The 20,820-nt window shown below is 38.3% G+C and overlaps 1 protein-coding gene and 1 long non-coding RNA gene across 6 annotated transcripts in view; one reads left to right on the top strand and one right to left on the bottom strand.

Moving 5' to 3' along the window:
- NRG1 (neuregulin 1) overlaps positions 1-20,820 on the top strand; it is a 1,117,663-nt gene that overhangs the window by 704,090 nt on the left and 392,753 nt on the right. The gene's annotated exons all lie outside the window — the stretch shown is intronic.
- On the bottom strand, positions 1,772-19,993 carry LOC132691654 (uncharacterized). The gene is made up of 3 exons (XR_009615925.2): positions 19,873-19,993; positions 15,984-16,124; positions 1,772-1,933 (listed from the first exon to the last, which is right to left on the bottom strand). It is a non-coding gene; the product is annotated as an uncharacterized LOC132691654 (long non-coding RNA).

Below are 20,820 nucleotides of genomic sequence, written 5' to 3'. Positions count from 1 at the left end.
AGTCTGACTATGGAGTCATCCCACTGTCCTCCTCATCCGGTCACAGGAGGTTGAGTGAAACTCTGTGCATAAGCTTGGAAATAAAAAATACACTAGATAAGAAAGGTTTTATTTATCATTTCTATTTTTCAAAATATGTTGTAATCTCAATATGGGTCATGTTATCAAAAAAATGTGCTTGGTGAGGTCTGAGGGAGTGGATTTTTAAAATGTTTTTATTTTTATTTTTTTTAATTTACATCCAACTTAGCATATAGTGCAATAATGATTTCAGGAATAGAATCCAAGGATCATCCCCTACATATAATACCCAATGCTCATACCAACAGGTGTTTTCCTTAATGCCCCTTGCCCATTTAGCCCATACCCCCACCCAAAACCCCTCTAGCAACCTGAGGGAGTGGCTTTTTGAAGTCAGGCAGAAATGATTTCAAAAGAACTTTACTTTCTCCTTTCCCTCTGCTGCTGGGGGTTCAGATGGGGGTGGTTCTAGGACTTCTGCCATAGAACTAGATATATTAGTGGCAAGAAATGGGAAAATATAGCCCTGCTGCACAGTGCTAATAGATTGTCGTTTAATAGTCCATGCCATGTTATTTCATAGTGTGCAACACTTAAACAATACACACACATGCACTCCTACATGTGAATGCACGTGCATGTGCGCGCACACACACACACACACCCCTTCTGTCCTAGGTTGGGCTGTGGTCTGCTTATGGAGGCTGAATGACAAGGCCAATTCTGACCTAATTCAACCATTCTGATGTTGAAAAGTATTAGAACCTTCAGTATCTGTCTAATCCTGAGGGAAAAAAAAGCCTCTTTCTGTGCTTATCTCTTCATGACTGTCATAATTGTAAGAGTGCCATTTTTGCCTATATCCCTTTGATAACCTCCTTGATTTTGGTGTGGCTAGAGTGCTGTAAAATTGGTTCTAAGATATACTTCCTTCTAGTGAAGGAAGTCCCAAGGGAGCAGGAATGGACTTAGTTACAGGAACTTAGGTACCATTAAAATTGGCCGGATGTGCCAATTGGGTATCATCTGAATTGGGTATCATCTCCTTATCATAAAGAGTGAGAGACTCAGAGAAGCCTTCAGAGAAGTTTCAGAATATGGCAAGGTCATTTAGAGAATGTCACAGCTGGGATTCTACCTCAGTCTCTTACACAATACACCCTGTAATTATTCTGCTGTACTTGGGGTCAGCAAATTTCAGCCAATGTGCCAAATCGGACCTGCTGCCTGGTTTTGTAAATAAAGTATTATTGGAACAGAGCCATGCTCATTCTTTTATATTCCATCTATGGCTGCTTTTGTGTTACAACAGCCTAACCGAATTGTTGTAGTTGAGGCCTTCTGGCCTGCAAAGCCTAAAATATTGACTGGCCCTTTACCGAAGAAGTTTGCCAGATCCTGGACAATCCCAACACATGATAGATTCAGCTCATATCACGTATGTCAGGGTATCTACATTTTTACATGTCTTTCTGAAATCCAGTGGGTACAGATCTATCGACTTCCTGTCTTAATCCCAGTTTCCTCTGTATACATAAGTTTTCTTCCACAAGGCATGAAGAAACCTGAATTCTAGACAAATCTCTAATAATGAGTCATATTTTAAGAGGCTCTATTCCACTCTGTATTTCTAGAACATGTTTCTTTTATAGAAATCAAAGTATTTTCTAAAACCCATTCATTTGTCAGGCATCTGGAAAACTAGCCTCCTTTGGCAAAGGGGAGAGAGTAGTTATTCACTCAGGAAAAGTGAGACACCAGTCAGTTTATGGATGAAACCCACATTATGTCATCCACCAGCTCTACATTGAGTGTAAGGTCATAGGAATGAAGTCTTTGGCCGTCAGGGTCTTCGAAATCTTGGATTTCTGAGGCAAGTTTGAGGTTCTGCATATCCTGTGGTCTGTGAGGCCTGAGGATAAAACCAAGAGTGGCAATGCAATTAGAGCTGCTCTAACTGCTGCCTGATTGCCCTAACCACACAGACCTAGGCAGGGTGAGTGGGCTGATCTCATTTGTTTATTGTCTGTGTCCGTTCTCAGGTGGTAATAGACATGCTATCATCTCAGTTTTTAAGGGAAACCAGATGGCAGTGTTAGAAAATAGATAAAGGAGAGGTGCAGACATTTTTTAAGGGAATGTTATGACTTCTATGGTACAAATGTAGAAGTATTTCTGAATTACTGAATAAACTATTACAAAATATTTTTTTAAATGCCATAGTAACACATAGAATTCCAACTGAAGTAATTTCTACTATGTAAAAGTAAGGGCCTACTTGAGTGAATTCATAAAACACTAATTTGTATATCAACTTTAAAATATCTAATATTGATGGGGCACCTGGGTGGCTCAGTCGGTTAAGCGGCCGACTTCGGCTCAGGTCGTGATCTCGTGGTCCGTGAGTTCGAGCCCCGCGTTAGGCTCTGTGCTGACCGCTCAGAGCTTGGAGCCTGTTTCAGATTGTGTGTCTCCCTCTCTCTCTGACCCTCCCCCGTTCATGCTCTGTCTCTCTCTGTCTCACAAATAAATAAACGTTAAAAAAAATCTAATATTAAAATGGAATGTATTCCAGGGCACCTAGGTGGCTCAGTCGGTTAAGCATCTGACTTCCACTCAGGTCATGATCTCATGGTTCGTGAGTTTGAGTCCCACATCTGGCTCAGCACTGTCAGCACAGAGCCTACTTTGGATCCTATGTCTCCCTCTCTCTTTGCCCCTCCCCCACTCACATATGGACACATGCTCTCTCTCAAAAGTAAGTATTTACAAAAATGTTAAAAATAAAGGAATGTATCCCATATGGATGTCAGCTTTGCAATTTTTTTAATTTTTAAAAAAATTTTTAATGTTTTCATTTATTTTTGAGAGAGAGAGAGACAGAGCACGAGCAGGGGAGGGGCAGAGAGAGAGGGAGACACAGAATCTGAAACAGGCTCCAGGCTCTGAGCTGTCAGCATAGAGCCTGACGCGGGGCTCGAACTCACAAACCATGAGATCATAACCTGAGGGGAAGTCCAACGTTTGACTGAGCACCCAGGTGCCCCTGCTTTGCAATTTTTAATACCATTTATTTTCTCATAATTCTTCCCTTTGTTTTTTGGGTTTGTTTTTATTTTTATTTTTTTTTACTAATGATATCAAAATCTATTTCAGTCAAGTCCATCTCCAAGTTGCTTGAGTTCATATTTATATATGGGTGTGTTTCTGTGGGTTAGGTATCCAGCATATTGCATTTGCTGGGGAAAAGTCAAACATCTCTAAGTTGACAGGATGTGAGAAACTATCTGTAAACCATATGTCTCATAAAGAGTTAATATCCAAAACATAAAAGGAACTCCTATAACTTAATAGCAAAATCAGCAAGCAACCAAACAAATAAAATGACAAATCAAAAAAAAAAAATAGCCAGACTTAAAAATAGGTAAAGGATTTTAAGAGATGTTTCTCTAAAGAAGACATGTAAATGGCCAACAGGTACATGCAAAGATGCTCAATACCAGTGAGCCTCAGAGAAATGCAAATCAAAACCTCAGTGAAATATCATCTCATACCTGTTAGGATGGCTGTTACCCAGAAAACAAAAAAAATTCTGACAAGAATGGAGAGAAAATGGAACTATTGTACACTGTTGGTGGGACGGTAAAATGGTGGATAGAAATGTAAATTAGTCATCCATTGTGGACAACAGTAAGGAAATTCCTCAAAAAAAATCAAAAAGAGAACTGCTATATGATGTACCAATCTCATTTCTGAGTGTTTACCCAAAAGAATTACAGTCAAGTTCTTAAAGAGATAGGTGTACTCCCATGTCTATTGCAGCATTATTCACGATAGCCAAGATGTGGAAGCAAGCCTAATCTACACCAGCAAATGAGCGGATGAAGAAAATGTGGTATCATACATATAATGGACTATTACACAGCCTTGGAAGAAGTGGAAATTCTGCCGTACATGGCAACATGTGTGACCCTTGTAGACTTTATGCTAAGTGAAATAAGCCAGTCACAGAGAGACAAATACTGCATGATGCCACTTATGTGAGATATCTAAAATAGTCAGATTTATAGAAGCACAGAGTAGAACGATGATTCCCAGCAGCTGGGGGCTCTGGGAAAATGGGGTGTAGCTTTTCAACAAGTACAAAGTTTCAGTTATGCAAGAGGAATAAGTTCTAGAGATCTACTGTGCAACACTGTGCCTAGACTTAACAACACTGTACTACTGTATGTTTAAAAACCTGTTAAGGGGGTAGATCTCATGTTAGAGATTCTTAACACAATAAAAAAAAAAAATCTCTAGGTAAAAACTGCTCTGAAGCAGCCGAAATATCCCTAAGAAAGCTCATGTTCTATTATATGCAATTTTATTTCTTTTTTCAAGGTTTATTTATTTATGTTGAGAGAGGGGGGTGGGGAGAGAGAGGGAGAAAGCATGCACATGAACAGGTGAGGCAAGAAAGAGAGGGAGAGAGAGAATCCCAAGCAGGATTCACGTTGCCATTGCAGAGCCCAACACGGGCTCCATTTGATGAGCTGTGCAATCATGCCCTAAGCTGAAATCAAGAGTTGGACGCTTAACCAACTGAGCCACCCAGGAGCCCCCTATTATATTCAATTTTAATAAACATGTCTCGTTTCCCCAGAAGACAGCAGATTGAATATCAGACATTAAAAATGAAAGCAAGACTATTCATCACAAGAGCGACAATTTGTTGACTGTTTATGCTCTGCCGGACACTGGTGTAAGTCTTCTGCAAGCATTTCACCTCTACAACGACCCAATGTCTGGTACTGTTGTTACTCCTTTTAAAGAAGAAACCAATATGCAGAAAGTTCAAGTTTGTCCAGCTGGTAAGACATAGAGCTGGAATCCACAAGTAGTTTAGATTCTTAATGTCAGTGGTCTGTTGCTTCCCTGGAAATACCACTTCCCCCTCAGCTTCCTTTTGATAATATTGTTAATTGCTGATGTTCCTAATGATGACCTTAGAAGTTTAGCTTATGTTTCCTATACCACATTTAAGAATATAGGTAAATATTAGAGCCTGTCAGAAAGATTCACTTAAATATGGTTGGATAAAAGTAGATTTATTAAAAACAAAACAAAAAACAACAACAACAGGCTCCTGTTTTCTAGAAAAGTTACTGACATGCATCATTTTGTTCTATAGCAATGCAAAATAAATGAGGTGTTACCATTCAGTTACACAGAACAGACTTGGATGATTAATGAATACTAATTGATGGTGATGAGATCTTTAAGAATAATAATAAAAAAATAATAAGCTGTCTTCTGGAAGTGTTTCTGGAATTCTCCCCATTTTGAGGTTGTGGATAGGCATGATGGTTTTACAATGCCAAAATAATCTGATTTGCAGAGAAAAAAATTCAGTCAACCGTTTAGACTGCATTATGCTGAACAGTCAGTCACAAAGGACTTTGAAACTATTTTGACAGCTTGCTTTGGGTTTTGTTTTGTTTTGTTTTTCTTTTTTCTTTTTATGACAGCTTGCTTTGGCTGTCTGTAAATACATCTCCCAACTAAAAACTTCAGAAAATATCTCAAAGGAAAGAAAGGTATATAATTAGTATTTGGTTTAATTTATTGTCAGCTTTTATTTTACATATTTAATCCAACTTGTTAAACCTTCTTTGTGCTCATTGATGCTTACTAGAGAATAATATCGTATTTTAATTTTAATTTTCCGATTATATGTGAAGGTCAGGGTCAGGATTAGTCAATATTTTTACATCTTCAAATTTAGAAACCTAGTATAAAGCCTTACATATACTAGCAAATGTTTGCCTTTCATAATAGAAATTTAAAGAGTGCTCTAGTTTTGCTTATGCATTTGTTAATGGCCTTCCCTGCTCTGAACTTGAGAAACATTTAATGTCCGTTTAGTCATGACATACACACAGCCTTAATGACCTAACATGCGGGTTTGCAGAGCAATAACCTTGCCAGCTAATGTCAGCCTGCAGTAAAAGGGGAGGTGGTAATGGTGAATCTGTTTTTATTACTTGATGCTTAATCATAATGAGTCAGATGCTTTTATAAGAAATCTTTAGCCATCCCCTGAAAAACTTGCTTGCCAGAGATGTACAGATTTCTGCTCTATTAGAAAATTTGTTTAGACCTTCATTGTGTATACATAAGAAATTGTTGGGAAGTTTAACAGTCATCTTATGCTATGTCAGACATGCACATTGTTGTTCTGTGTTCACTTTTCCAATGTCCTCAGATTCTATAAAATGTGATTTAAGCAAATCCTTCCTGGTCAGAAGGACCCATTAGAGGGCATCTGCAATATATGAAATTGTGGCTCAAATATGCTCAGTCTTCCCATGTAGATGACTCTCTGACGGTGGAGACCTGTATGGAAAGGTCACCGTACTGTCTAGGAATCCCTTTAATGCAAGGCAGCTTTGTATCTGAAGCCTGAGAAAACGTCCAGATTACTAATGGCACTTAAAAGTATATATGTCAGGGCCCCTCCTGAAAACATAGGAGAGTGGGGCTTATGCAATGGAATTCCATCCACTTTAACTGTACCCCTTCTGGGTTCTTGGAAGTGGAAAGTGTTTGGGGTACCTCCTTCTTATCAGGGCAACACGGTTGTATCCACTTTAAAATTATATTGGCAAAAAGTCACATCTTAGGTCTGTAGAAAACCCCACAGGTTTCATCTGGAAATTCAACACATAAAAGCCACCTGGTTTGTTGGTAGACGTTAATTTAGTAGACATTTAAGTATATTAGACAACTCATGAGTTATATATTCTGCTTAGGAAAGGGTAAGATCTGCTGATTTCAAAGAAGAAACTCGCTGAGACCCTGTTTCTGCTAAAGGTCTGCCAGGGGATACCCTTCTAGCTTAGTTTCATATGTAAGGAGCTAGCTCACAAAAATGTCAGTATTCTAGTAGCTATGTATTTAAGTGGCCAGGCCTAAGATTTGGCCTCTCCGTTTTGTCCTCTGCTGGAAACATACACATTAACTCTGGGACATCCATGTTGATGACAGTCCAGAGTCATCTGCATTCTGACTACACTGAACAGGAAAATTGATGGTAAAGGCGGAAAATATCCATTTAGTTACAGGAGTATTTTTTTTTTTTTTACTCTGGGGTGGTGCAAACACTTTATACTTTGAAGGAATGGTTAGAGTATATTCGTTTCATTGGCTAGAAGCACCTGTTGAAGAAAGGCATGATTCTTATATCCTGGACACTAGCCATGCAAATCGATCCAAAGAGGACTCCATCTTTTTCAATGTGATATTGAGTGCTTTATACATGAGTGGTGGCCTCATAGTGGTTCTGTTTCAGTAGTTTCAAGGTCCCAAGTGTTTGAGGAAAATCCAGACTGCCATAGCTACTGCTCAAAACATGTAAGACAGTTTGAGTGCCTCTGTTGGTCCTACATGGGTAGGTGGGGTCAGCGTCCTAAAGGGATCCCTCCTCAAGCCAGCCCAGGGGCCCAAATACTTCATATTTTCACTGCAACACAAAACATGGGTGTTTTTACATTTACATTAGAATTAAATTGGAAGTAACATATTCACATGACAAACTCAAACAGTATTGGAAGTATATATATGACATGAAAAACTAAAATCTTCCTCATTGTTTTACACTTTATTCCTTCCTTTTCATCCTACTGTCCTGAACAAAGCACTGTTATCATCTGTTATGTGTGAGTCCAACAATGTTTTGGGTAGACACAAGCACGTATATTTATGCAGATTTATAGCTATACCTAGATAGCCAGTTCACTAGAGCCCTTGAAATAAAACATTTTTTCAAAAGGCATCTCTTCAAGCAAACATTAGGGGGCAACTCTGGGGGGGAAGTCATATTTAGCTCAAAGCCTTTCTCCTTCCAATTAACGAATGATCTGTCTATAGCTTAGTGTTAATGTAGGTGTGCCTGTCTCTCTTTCTGAAAGTCCCTGTTTTGATGATAAGCTCATTAATGACAGGAACCCTGCAGGGCCTTGAATATGATCCCCAGGTGCCCCGATTTTTCAATACATATTAATACAAGTTCATTGCCAACTCACATGCACCTCATATAACAAATGAATTCACACAGCCCAGATTCCTAAGCTCTTTTCATTGACACCTCATGTGGTAATGAAATCATGGTAAATTCATGCCACTGAAACACTCATTAGTTTGATATACTTGTTGCTTTTTCATGTACTTTTACACGAGATCTACAACCGAGAGGTTAAAAAACAGAGATCTATAGCCAAGATTTGTAATAAATAAGAAATTGTTTAATGTTCTGCATTAAATAAATTGAGGAAGGTTAGACAAAACAGGATTGGCAAGATATCGTGCTGTGAGAGTGATAAGGGTAATTGGGTGGAATTAATGAGTCTGAAGTGGTCTTGACTACAAAGTTGTTTTTAAAGTCACTTTCTCAGAGAACATAGAAACTTGCAATGCAACAAGCATGAATATGGGAAGACCTTTTCTTTCTTTTTTTTCAATATGAAATTTATTGTCAAATTGGTTTCCATACAACACCCAGTGCTCATCTCAACAGGTGCCCTCCTCAATGCCCATCACCCACTTTCCCCTCCCTCCCACCCCCCATCAACCCTCAGTTTATTCTGTTTTTAAGAGTCTCTTATGGTTTGGCTCCCTCCCTCTCTAACTTTTTTTTTTCCTTCTTCTCTCCCCCCCACCCCCACCATGGTCTTACATTTCTCAGGATCTACATAAGAGTGAAAACATATGGTATCTGTCTTTCTCTGTATGAAGACCTTTTCAAAGAGAGGCCGTGGGCACTCTTTCACATACAGCATTTGGCTTTTCAGGATAACACCTACGCTGAGGGCTGCATTAGGCTCATCAGCCTTTAGCCAAGTCATTTGGCATTCAAAATGGCACCAGGGAACTTAATTGAAATCCAGTGATCCCCCATTTTGCTAATTACTTCCAGACGTTCAGGCTCACACAGGTAATTTTTCTTTTTCCTTTTAATTATCACTACACAGGTAATTATAGCTCCAAAGATCATTCCTTCTGGTATCTACCTACACATCCTCTTTAAGCTCCTCCTGTTTGTTTGTGGGTCTTGTTTTTGCTTTTGGTTTTCATCTCACTTTCATCTGTTTTGTGGTTATTTCAGGAAAATCTTTTCTCACACCACATTCTGGTCTATTCCTTCTCCCTTCCCTCTTGACTATAAAATAAAATTTGTTATAAACAAAGTGTCTGGATAGCCTTAGAAATATTTTTAAGTGGCATGAAGAAACCAGTGCCATCACTCTTTGCACTTGCTTTAGGGTCTACTCAGATATTTTCTTCACCTTTTCATCCCTCTGAAGGGAAATCTCAAATACCTTATATTTATTTTTCAGTAACTATATTAACAGCTGTTTCTGCATGGTACATGATGATTTTTTATGTTTCTGAAATATCTTATATACTCTAAAATCACAATGAATTACATTTGTACTCAGAAAACAAAAAGAAAATTACTTTATAGCCAGTTACTTAAATTATATAGTGTGTTTTGAAATTCTAACTGTAATATCAGTATCCTTTTTTGCTATAATGTGGTATATGTATAGATTTTGGCCATATAATAGGTGATATAGGTTTCTGTGTTAAGCTAGACTAAGACAAACCACTATCTATAACATCTTTTATGGGAACGTGCATCCACATGAAGCCCAGATTAGTGCCCTTTCCTGACCCGGAACTGACTCCAGGATGGGCTACCGGGCCCAGGTTGACTTTCCTCATTAGCTTTCTCCTTTCTGATGCTCTGCCTTCCCATCATCTCACTACTTGTAGTGACAAGATTGCAGTTGTCAAGATGCACATTTGATTTCAAAATGGATGTGATAAGCGGATGTCCTCTTCTTTTCTGTAGGAGTCTACCTGAATGAACAAATCTTCCTCCAGGGTTTGGAGGAAATGGGGTGAAGCATCGCAGCAGAGAAGAATGGAGGGTGTGGGCAGTAGCTCTCCTGGATCTCTTCCCTTCCTTGGGGGAGACCAACTTTTAAAGGATTTCAAAATGCACCCCAAGTGGTCCCTATGCGCCATCCTGTCTCCTTTCTCAATCCTGCCTGGTGGTTGCAGAAGAAACACACACTAAACACTGCCACAGAGAACAATAGATTCTAAGAATGTAGCAGAGAATGTTTTTTTTCTTGAACTTTGAATCCTTAGGTCCAAATGTACTCCTGCTCTTCTTCCAAACCTCCCAAGTATTAAAGATTTTTGTTTTTTGGACTTATGAGATGCATACAAATCCTTTCTCTAGAAGTTCACAATTCCTGTCAGGAATATTTGGAAAAAAATTCTTTAATTCTTCACTTCTTACCCAAATAAATGATGACTTACCTTCTTCACAACAAACAAAGTCAGAAAGGTGCAAGAATACCTGTTTACGTGTAGCTACTGAAGATACGGAATTTCTGTAAAAGAGTGAAAATTTACTTGACAGTGTCTAGCACCAGGCCTGGCACAGAGTAGGTACTCATTAAAAGTCTGATCAGGGGCGCCTGGGTGGCTCAGTCGGTTAAACGTCCAACTTCAGCTCAGGTCACGATCTCACAGTCCGTGAGTTCGGGCCCCGCGTTGGGCTCTGGGCTGATGGCTCAGAGCCTGGAGCCTGCTTCCGATTCTGTGTCTCCCTCTCTCTCTGCCCCTTCCCCGTTCATGCTCTGTCTCTCTCTGTCTCAAAAATAAATAAACGTTAAAAAAAATAATAAAAAAAAAATAAAAGTCTGATCAGGAGACTTGGGTTCTAATCCTGTATGTAAGACTATTTACCCCTTCTGGGACACCTGGGTGGCTCAGTCATTTAGTGTCCAACTTTGGCTCACGTCATGACTTCATGGTTTGTGGGTTCCAGCCCCACATCAGACTCCGTGCTGACAGCTCAGAGTCTGGAGCCTGCTTCAGATTCTGTGTCTTTCCCTCTCTCTGCCTCTCCCCTGCTTGTGTTCTGTCACTCTCTCTCTCTCAACAAGAAAATAAACACTAAATTTTTTTAAGAAGTCTATTCACCCCTTCTAGGCTACTGTTTCCTCATCTATAAAATAATAAACAATATTATGTATTATGCTATTTAATAACTAATATAATAATATAGTACATATTAGAGCCTTTTTGATTTTATGACATATTGATTCAGTGACTCTCTAGATAAGCACTGTGTCCCCACCACTCAGCACTGTGCATTTTCCATAGCAGATGCTCAGTAAATATTTATCAAGTAATTGTTTGTGTTCAAAGGGAATGTTTAACCTCTTACTGTCTCAGTTCCCACCTCCCCTTGTTTGGTCTTGTGTTTACTATTAGTATATTGACGTACTCTGGGCTGTTTCCAGGAATCTGAAAAAAGTTTCTCTTTTGATATAGGGAAATGCAGTGCATTTTTTCAGAGAAAAGATTTCATATTGATTAGCATGACCCATATTAGACTCCCTGTCTCCATATCCCTGCATACGTACACATAATCTTTGTTCTCTCTTTCTTTCCTTCATGAGCTATTATAGTAGGCAGACTACTTACTTCTTCTTCAAGGAATTCTGAACTCCTATGTCCATGGAACTCTGGGAAGATTTGTGGCAGGACTTGTGAAACCAATAGACAACTTTCACAGGATCCATAAACCCTCATATTGTATGAACCGTGTGTGCCTTTTTATGGAAAGAGAGTTGAATTTATGTTATCAGATGCTCTAAGTGTACTTTGACCCATAAAAGGTTAAGATCCACTCTACTCAAATGAGTAATGTTTAGTCATTTAGAAAATCCTGCACTTTCTCCTTTGTGATTGCCTCAATTTCTTTAAAAATCTTTTATAAGATCATAAAGAAACTCACTTTACATCTTATAATTCCACCCTATAGCAAGACCAGCTTAAGGATGTGCCATAAAGTTTCCACCTCACCATCTGAGGAGTCTCCATTCTCAACCCACCCAAGCCAGGAAGCCCATAACTCATATAACTAGGCAACATCCTCTACATTTCCCTGTGCTAATATGTCTCATTACCCTGACACTGGGCAAGTAAATTGCCTTCACATATACCATGACTTGTGAGAAGGTGGTATTTTCATTTCAGTGATTTTGGGGCATGCGATGCATGTCAAGGACACCAGCTTTACAAAAGTAGAGACTCATTTGGGAGCCTTGGGTGGCTCAGTTGGTTAAGTGACCAACTTCCGCTTAGGTCATGATCTCATGGTTCATGAGTTTGAGCCCCACATTGGGCTCTCTGGAGCTGTCAGCACAGAGCCTGCTTTGGATCTTCTGTTCCCCCTTCTCTCTCTTTCTCTTTCTCCCTCTCTCTCTCCCCCCCCCCCCCAAAATAAATAAGAAAAAGAGAAAGTAGAGACCCATTTAGGGAAATAATAGGAAATAAGGACAGTTACAGTGATGTAACAGAAGAGACACTAAATGATAGTAAGGGGTCACTCTTGAGACTGCTTTTAGCATACTCTAGACATTAAGGAAGTGCTTCAGCTCTTTGGGCTTTATTTTCTCATAGACTAGTACAGATACTGGACAGGATAATCTACAGTGTCTTTCAGTTTCAATCTGTATAATTTTGATTCTGGTTGACTACGATTGGACAAGTTAAGGGAAGGATCTAGAACCTTAAAGGCCCAAATTTTCTAGCTTAAGAGGAAATAGATAGGAAATTCAACAAATCCAAAATACTGAACGTATGAAGAAAGGAGTCAATTTAATGGACAAGAATACTTTATATTGTAAAGATCTTATTTCTTCCAAAATTATAAAAAATATAACTCAGTTCTGATTTTTTATTAAAATGAGTTTCATAAAGTTTTACAAATTCTGAAATAAATGGATGAGAATAGCCTAGGCTTCCTCTCACCAAATTATGCTAATTAAGAATAATTAAAAGTTGCAGTGCTATTTATGAAAAAAATAATATAAAGCAACAAAATTAAAACAGCATGACATAGCATGAAGTAGGTCAATGAAATAGATTCAAAAATCCAACTACCAGTCCAAAATTCCAATCATTAATAATAATTATAATAATAAAACTGTACTAATTTGGTCTTTACCATTTTTAAAATAACAAGTAAGAACTTGCCTGGGTGTCTCGGGTGGTTACATGTCTGACTCCTGATTTTGACTCAGGTCATGATATCACAGTTCATGAGATTGAGCCCCATGTCAGGCTCTGTGCTGAAGGTATGGAGCCTGCTTGGGAGTCTCTCTCCCTTTCTCTCTATGCCTCCCCCACTTCTCTCTCTCTCTCTCTCTCTCTCTCTCTCTCTCAAAATAAATAAGTAAACACTGAAAAAAAGAAAACCATTTATATAAAAAAATAACAGGTAAGAAAACAACAAAATAAAATAATGATTTTAAATCTAACAATTTTATATAATAAAATGATAATAATCCTATAATTATAAAGCTATAATAATTTTCCAATTACAACCTTATTTGATAATTGTGATAATGTATTATAATAAAGTAATAATTTAGTTGTTATAATAATTAATAAAACAAGCAGCCCAACAAAAAACATATTTGAACATATGCACTTCATCTAAGATATATGGATAGCCAAAGAACGCATAAAAATATGGCAAACAGCATTAGTGATTAGGGAAATTAAAATTGCAATCAAAATGAGATTATCATAAATACCTACTAGAATGTCTAAAATTAGTAAGACTGACTATAGAAAGGATGAAGAGGAAATGGAATTCTCATACACTGCCGGTGAGAATGTGAAATGATACAACCCCTTTGGACAATATTTTGGCAGCCTTCATAATAGGTTAAACGCACGTCTTCTATATGATCCAGCTACTTCACTCCTAAGTATTTACTCAAGAGAAAGGAAAGCACACATCCATTCAAAGAGCTGTGCATAAATATTCATAAACAGCTTTCTTTGTAATAGTCAAAAATTGGAAGCAACCCAAATGTCCATCAATAGATGAATGTATGAACAAATTGTGACATGTACATAGGATAGAATAGTACTCAGTAATAAGAAAGGAGTGAAATGGACACCTGCTATACAACATGAATGATACAAAATAATTACGCCGAGTTGAAAGAAGCCAAACTAAAAAAAAAAAAAATTTACTATGCAATTCATTTATATAAAACTCTACAAAGTGCAAACTAATCTATCGAGCAAGCTGCTTCAGTTGTTGCCTGGAAACTGAGGGTGGGATCACAAAGGGGCAGGTGGATACTTTTGGAAATGATGGATCTTTATTACCTTGATTGTGGTGATGGTTTTACCTCTATATACATATGTCAAAATTCATCAAATTGTGTATGTTAAGTATGTACAGTTTTTTATATATCAGTTATACTCAATAAAGCTGTTTTTTAAAGTGTGATGTGGCATAAAAAGACCAGTGGAAAAGTGTCAAAGTCCAGAACACCAGATATTAAAAGTAGCTTCTCAAATCTGTGAGAAAACAATATTAGAGAAAGTTGGCTAGCCATCTGGAATTAAATTAGATTCTTACTTCATACCATTAGCAATATAAATTCCAAGTTGATTTAATTTAACAATTTAAGAGATGAAAGAAACTATAGAAAACTATGCAATTATTTATCTGATCTTGAATAAATATAAATTTTTTAAGCATAATGCAAAGACAAAAATTTTAAAGTAAAAGGATGGTTGATTTGATATCCTGAAAAATTTTTCATAGTTTACATTAAAATAAATATAAAATTAAGTCATATAGTGAAAAGGGTATTATGTGTCATGAATCTAAGAGAAAATATTATATCCTTGATATATATATATAAAGATCTTATAAAACAGTAATGACTTAAATGAACATCCCTATTTTAAATTTTTTTTTTCAACGTTTATTTTATTTTTGGGACAGAGAGAGACAGAGCATGAATGGGGGAGGGACAGAGAGAGAGGGAGACACAGAATCGGAAACAGGCTCCAGGCTCTGAGCCATCAGCCCAGAGCCCGACGCGGGGCTCGAACTCACGGACCGTAAGATCGTGACCTGGCTGAAGTCGGACGCTTAACCGACTGCGCCACCCAGGCGCCCCCCTATTTTAAAAAGGGCAAATCATAAAAACAAGTTTCATCTCCCTCCAAAAAGTAAAAGAGTGAGAGGGGAAGAGAGGAAAAGGAAGGGAATGGAAAAAGGAAAATAAGGGAAGAAAGAAAATAAAGTTCTTAGCAAAAAAAAAAAAAAAAAAAGAGATTTCCCCCATCTTGGTGGTATCTTTATTGTTTTATTTTTGTCATTGTGTTTTTCTATATTTTTATAGTTCCTACAATGTACTTGTAGTGTTGTACCTGGGTAATCGCAAAAATAATCTAGAGAGTAGAGAGGATCATTGAGCTCAGCAAAGTGTTTAATAGTCTTCCAGATGAAGGAGGTGTGGAATATAGGCCTGTCCAACTGAAGACAAAGATAAAGAGTGTGTGTGCATGCGTGTGCGTGCGTGTGTGTGTGTGTGAGAGACAGAGACAGAGACAGAGAGACAGAGAGAGAGATTGACAGACAGATGGATGCTGAGAGTATAATTAGCAGGAGAAATCAAAGCCTTAGAAGTGGAACACAGTCTTGTCACTGGAAGACAGAGGTAGTGCCTCACTCCTGTGTGAATCCTAACTGTCCAAGTACGATGCTTGAAAGAGTCTTGAAGTGTGGACACTTCAGATGCTTCTTAACCAGTGGTGAAAGATATTAAGGGGAAGATTGTATATTACATTCAAATATATTAGTGTTCATCATAAGCTCCATTTCCTTTAAACTTTACTCATAATTCTCATTTTTCAACCCTTGGTTCAAAACATATGCGGTAACTGGACCTTGACTATGGAGTCAACATTATTACCAGGCTACATAAAGTCCTGCAACATCATCCTGATCTTAAGGAATTTAGAGTCTAGCTAGGAAGATAAACCTCTCAGGAAATAATCGCAGATGATTCCTGACTTACCATGGTTTGACTTTACCATGATGTGAAAGCAACACACATTCAGTAGAACCAGAACTTCAAACTTTTAGTTTTAATCTTTTCCCAGGCTAGTAGCACCGTTGTCTCTCTCAGTGCTGGTCAAGGGCAGCCGCAGCTCCTGGTCTGTCATTTGAAGGTAAACAACCAATATATGTACAATCATTCTGTACCCATACAACCGTTCCGTTTTTCAGTTCCAATACAGGGCTCAATAAATTACAGGAGATATTCAACACTTAATTATAAAAAAAAAAAGGCTCTGTGTTATATGATTTCATCCAACTATAGGCTAATGTAAGCATTCTGAGCACAGTTAAAATAGGCTAGGCTGTTAAACTGTGATGTTCATAGGTTAGATGTATTAAATGCATTGTCAACTTATGATGTTTTCAACTCATGGCAAGTTTATCAGGACATAACCCCATCATGAACTGAGGAAGATCTGTAGATAGTAAAGCCATTTCCTCCATATCATCATGGGGCAAAACACATTCTAGAATGAAGAGATTACAACCTTCACAGGAGCGTACACTTTCAACATCTAAGGAAATGTTTTGTTTTGTTTTCTGAAGACAGAACTATTAGACATTAGGAGGCCTTTAAATTGCAAGGGGAGTTCTGTTGTTGAAAAGAGGTAACATTTAATGGATTAAGTCAACATGTAAATATGTAGTCTTGGAGTCTGTGATGATCTCACAGGAATATTAAATGCTGGGTTTTATGACTGTGGCTTAAAATCATTACATGGTCTTTCACTTTCGTGAAGCTGGCTTTAGCAGAAGGAGGAGCACAATGTTGATGGTGCTCCCTGGAGTTACTTGAGGTCCGGTCCAAGCCTTATGAACTTGCTCTTTAGTGAAGCCACAGGGTAGAAATTTTATTGCTCTGTGTCCTTGACCAGAGCATTAGTTACAAGTTGTCAGAAGAGAAAAAAATAAGTGAGAAAGAAAAGAAATGCTCTTTAAAGCTCCTGAGAAACTCATAACCTATTAGCACAAGAAAGTAGTTAGAACCATTTAGGATAGCAAGAGAAGAGACAACATTAGCTGAAAATGAAAGGCTAACGTTTCAAACAGTGATAAACGTTCAAGAATGTACGTAATGTATCTTCTTGTTGCCTTCACCATAAATAGACATGACTTAAGGTATGTCTGAAGATTCATTTCCCTTTTATTGAGCTCACTCAACAAAAGTTGTTTTTTTTTTCAGTATGTCCTGCTTTTATAAACCAAGATCTAATTTGACACAATTACGTAATTGTGTGGCCATTTGTGCCCCTCCTCCTCCTCCTTTCTGCAAAGTAGAAAGTCTCTTTTTTCCTGGAGCTTTATAAAATATGCTAATTTGCTTAATCGCAATAATGGTTTTCCCACAACAACTAATTCATCTGTTTGCTAAATTGTTATTAAGGACCTATTAGTTGGGAGCCACTGTGCCAGGTGTTGGGAATAGAAAACTGAATAAGACACATTCCTTTCCTTGGAGCTTTCAGCCTAGTGGGGAACTCAGAGAATTCAACAGATGATTTGAAAAGATGGTGTGATACGTACACAGAAAAGCGTGGCACACTGCCAGATGCCTACCCTAGCACAAAATTTTCCCGATTTTCATTAGAAACAGAACCCTTTAATTGTACCCAGTTAAAAGACCGATTCTCCTAGCCAGCCTTCTCTGAGATGAATAAGCCAGAAGAAGGGTCCTTTTAGCTTTCCTCCCCCCCTAGAAGGCTCATGAAGCAGCTGGGAGAGTGGGAGCTACAGCAGTAATCCTGGACTATGAAGTAACCTGGAGAATACTAGGGGGTTAGGATTCTAGTAACTTTGTAGAACCACCATGTGAGCCCCAGGAAGCTGCCTTGCTGACTTACTTCTTTTACATGAGAGAATTAGACTTTGTGTATTTAAGCCACTGTAATTGGATCTCTGACCGTTACAGGCAAAAATAATACTGATAGGATGGTACTTAGAGAAAAACATGGGAGTGGCTCCCCACTCTGTTCCTGGGGAGACGTCAGAGATGGTGTTCCTGTAGAAGTCACATTTATTTTATTTTTTAAATGTTTATTTATTTATTTTGAGAGAGAGAGAGAATGAGAATGAGCAGGGGAGGGGCAGGGAGAGAGAGAGAGAGAGAGAGAGAGAGAGAATGAATCCCAAGCAGGCTCTGTGCTGTCAGAGCAGAGCCTGACGTGGGGCTGTGAAATCAAGACCTGAGAAGATGAAATCAAGAGTTCGATGCTCAAATGACTGAGCCACCTAGGCACCCCTAGGAGTCACATTTAAATGGAAACTTAAGGGATAAATGAAAAAGGAAGGTATGGGGAAGTGTTTTAAAAAGAAGGAATACCATGTGAAGATCTGAATTGGAAGGAAGTTACCTGCAAGATACTAAATAAAGTCAGTGTAACAGGAGTAGAGTGGATTAAGAACATGGCAGGAGATAATTCTGGAAAATGTTACAGATGCTCCATTTTGCAGAGACCATCTTAAAGATGTGAACCAGTAGCTGCAGAGCATTGCAGAGATCTAGAGTAGAGGTACAGTTTGGGAGATATCAATATATAGATGGTTTTTAAAGTCTTGAGAAATTATGAAGTCACCCAGGGAGAGCATTTCAGGCTGGAAGACCACTGAGGACAGAAACTTGAGATCCAACCATTAAAGATCAAGTGAAAGGGAGCCTCTCCATCCCTGTTTAAAAGGAGAGAGAGAGAGAGAATATTAGAATAATTTATTGTCACAAAATCTAAGAAATCATTGGGACAGAGGGCAGGGGTTAGGGTGGATTTCTTTTGTTTTGTTTCTAAATAGCCAGAAGGAACCAGTGATGCAGGATTTCAAGAGGGTAAACAGCTCTCTTCACAATTTTGACCCACTAGAGAGACTGGTGGGTGGATAATTAAGATATTTACAAACAGGATGATCCTACGTAAGCCCCTAAGGTCCTCAGTTTCATTATTTGTAAAATACAGATAATAACACTCACCTTGTAGTGTTTTATGAAGACTAAATAAGAGATAGGGAGGTGCCTGGGTGGCTCAGTTGGATGAGCGTCCGACTCAGCTCAGGTCATGATCTCGCCATTCATGGGTTCAAGCTCTGTGTTGGGCTCTGTGCTGACAGCTCAGAGCCAGGAGCCTGCTTTGGATTCTGTGTCTCCTTCTCTCTCTGCCCCTCCCCTGCTCATGCTCTCTCTCTCTCTGCCTCTCAAAACTAAATAAACTTTAAAAAGAGAGATGGAAAAGGGTTTGTAACTGGATAAGGAAACTCTGCTATGATGATTCATTCACCCTTTAAAATTGGTTGATGTTTAGATGGAAAATCATCACATATGCAGATTGATCTTAGTTTGTCAATCTTTTGACAATTAGTATACATATTTTTAATTTTCAAAAATTTTTATATTCCTATGCATTGATTCATATTGCCCTGTCACAGATAACTCTACAAACAAACAAACAAAACACCATTTCTTTGAGAGGCCCTTGGACTTTGAAGATTTACCCTGGAGCTAATGAAGCCCAAACAGAAGAGCCCTTCTTTCCATGACCTTTTCCAAGACTCCTGTTGGGGTTCCTAGCCATGCATTCAGAAGCTTATACATTTGTATAAAATTTACAAGATAATACAATTAAATTACAATCAATTTAAGACCAAAGTCTCTTTCCATGTTGACGTTCCCTCTAAAATATTCCTCCTGTGTGGGTAGAGTTGGGAGGGCCCTGGGCATTTTGGAATCGAACTCAGGAAAAGTTGAGTTGAAAGATACATTTATTTGGTGCTTTAGTGGGATGTCTAGTAAAGTTATTGCAAGGTGTCCCAGAGTAGGAAAGGCTCCCAGAAATATGCCCAAACCCACTGTGCTGACTCACATGGCATCATGTCAGGAAGGTGCAGGGCCAGAGATTGTATTATGAATGAATGTGTCCCGGTGTGCCAAGCACCAGTGGGATGTGAGCCGTGACAGGACAAGTTTTGAAATGGTAGGAGCCAGAAACTAGCATGTGGAAAATTCTACCAGGCATCAGACGTGTGGAATTGTGACCAGAGGACTTAGTTCCATTGATGTCTAGTCACAATGGAAATTCTATTCTGTCAAGAATACAGGGGCTCCTGGATAGCTGGGTCAGTTAAGCATCTGACTTCAGCTCACGTTATGATCCTGTGGTTCATGAGCTTGAGCCCCGCACTGGGCTCTGTGCTGACAGCTTGGAGCCTGGAGCCTGCTTCAGATTCAGTGTCTCCCTCTCTTCTGCCCCTCCCCTGCTCACACTCTGTCTCTCTTTCAAGAATAAAAACTAAAAAAAAAAAAATTTAAACATTTTTTAGAAAAGAAAACATAATATTTCAATGTATGCAATTATTAATTTGCCAACTTTTTTTTGTAAATTGGAACCACAAGAAACTGAATTTATCAGAGTCCTGATGCTTGTAGGGCACAAACCATTGATAGTACCATAAACTCTGAGTGTCTCTGTAACAACTAAGGCAGAAAATATAATAGAGGTTTTTTTCCCCTGAAATTTAAAATCATAAACATTTGCAGGACATTGTCAAAATAAGTTGTAAAGTTGAAAAATCTTCTTTATTAACAATTAAAAATGAACAGATTTCAATCAACCATGTTAAAGACTGACTCTCTTTCAATGTTCTCTATAGAAAAAAAAATTACAGAATCATTGTCAGAGGAAGAGGCAATCAAAAAATATTCAGATGGAAAAAGTTGGGAGAAAAGTATGATAAAGGTCATCAGGCATTTAGTTAATAAAAAGATCATGTTGTTTCTCTGAATTTTGTCACATTTGTGGTCTTGTCAGCTT

This window comes from Panthera onca, chromosome B1 (assembly GCF_046562875.1).
Source record: "Panthera onca isolate mPanOnc1 chromosome B1, mPanOnc1 haplotype 2, whole genome shotgun sequence".
Taxonomy (NCBI): Eukaryota; Metazoa; Chordata; class Mammalia; order Carnivora; family Felidae; genus Panthera; species Panthera onca.
Note: the sequence above shows the minus strand (reverse complement) of the source record. Positions and strands in the feature narration are given on the sequence as shown.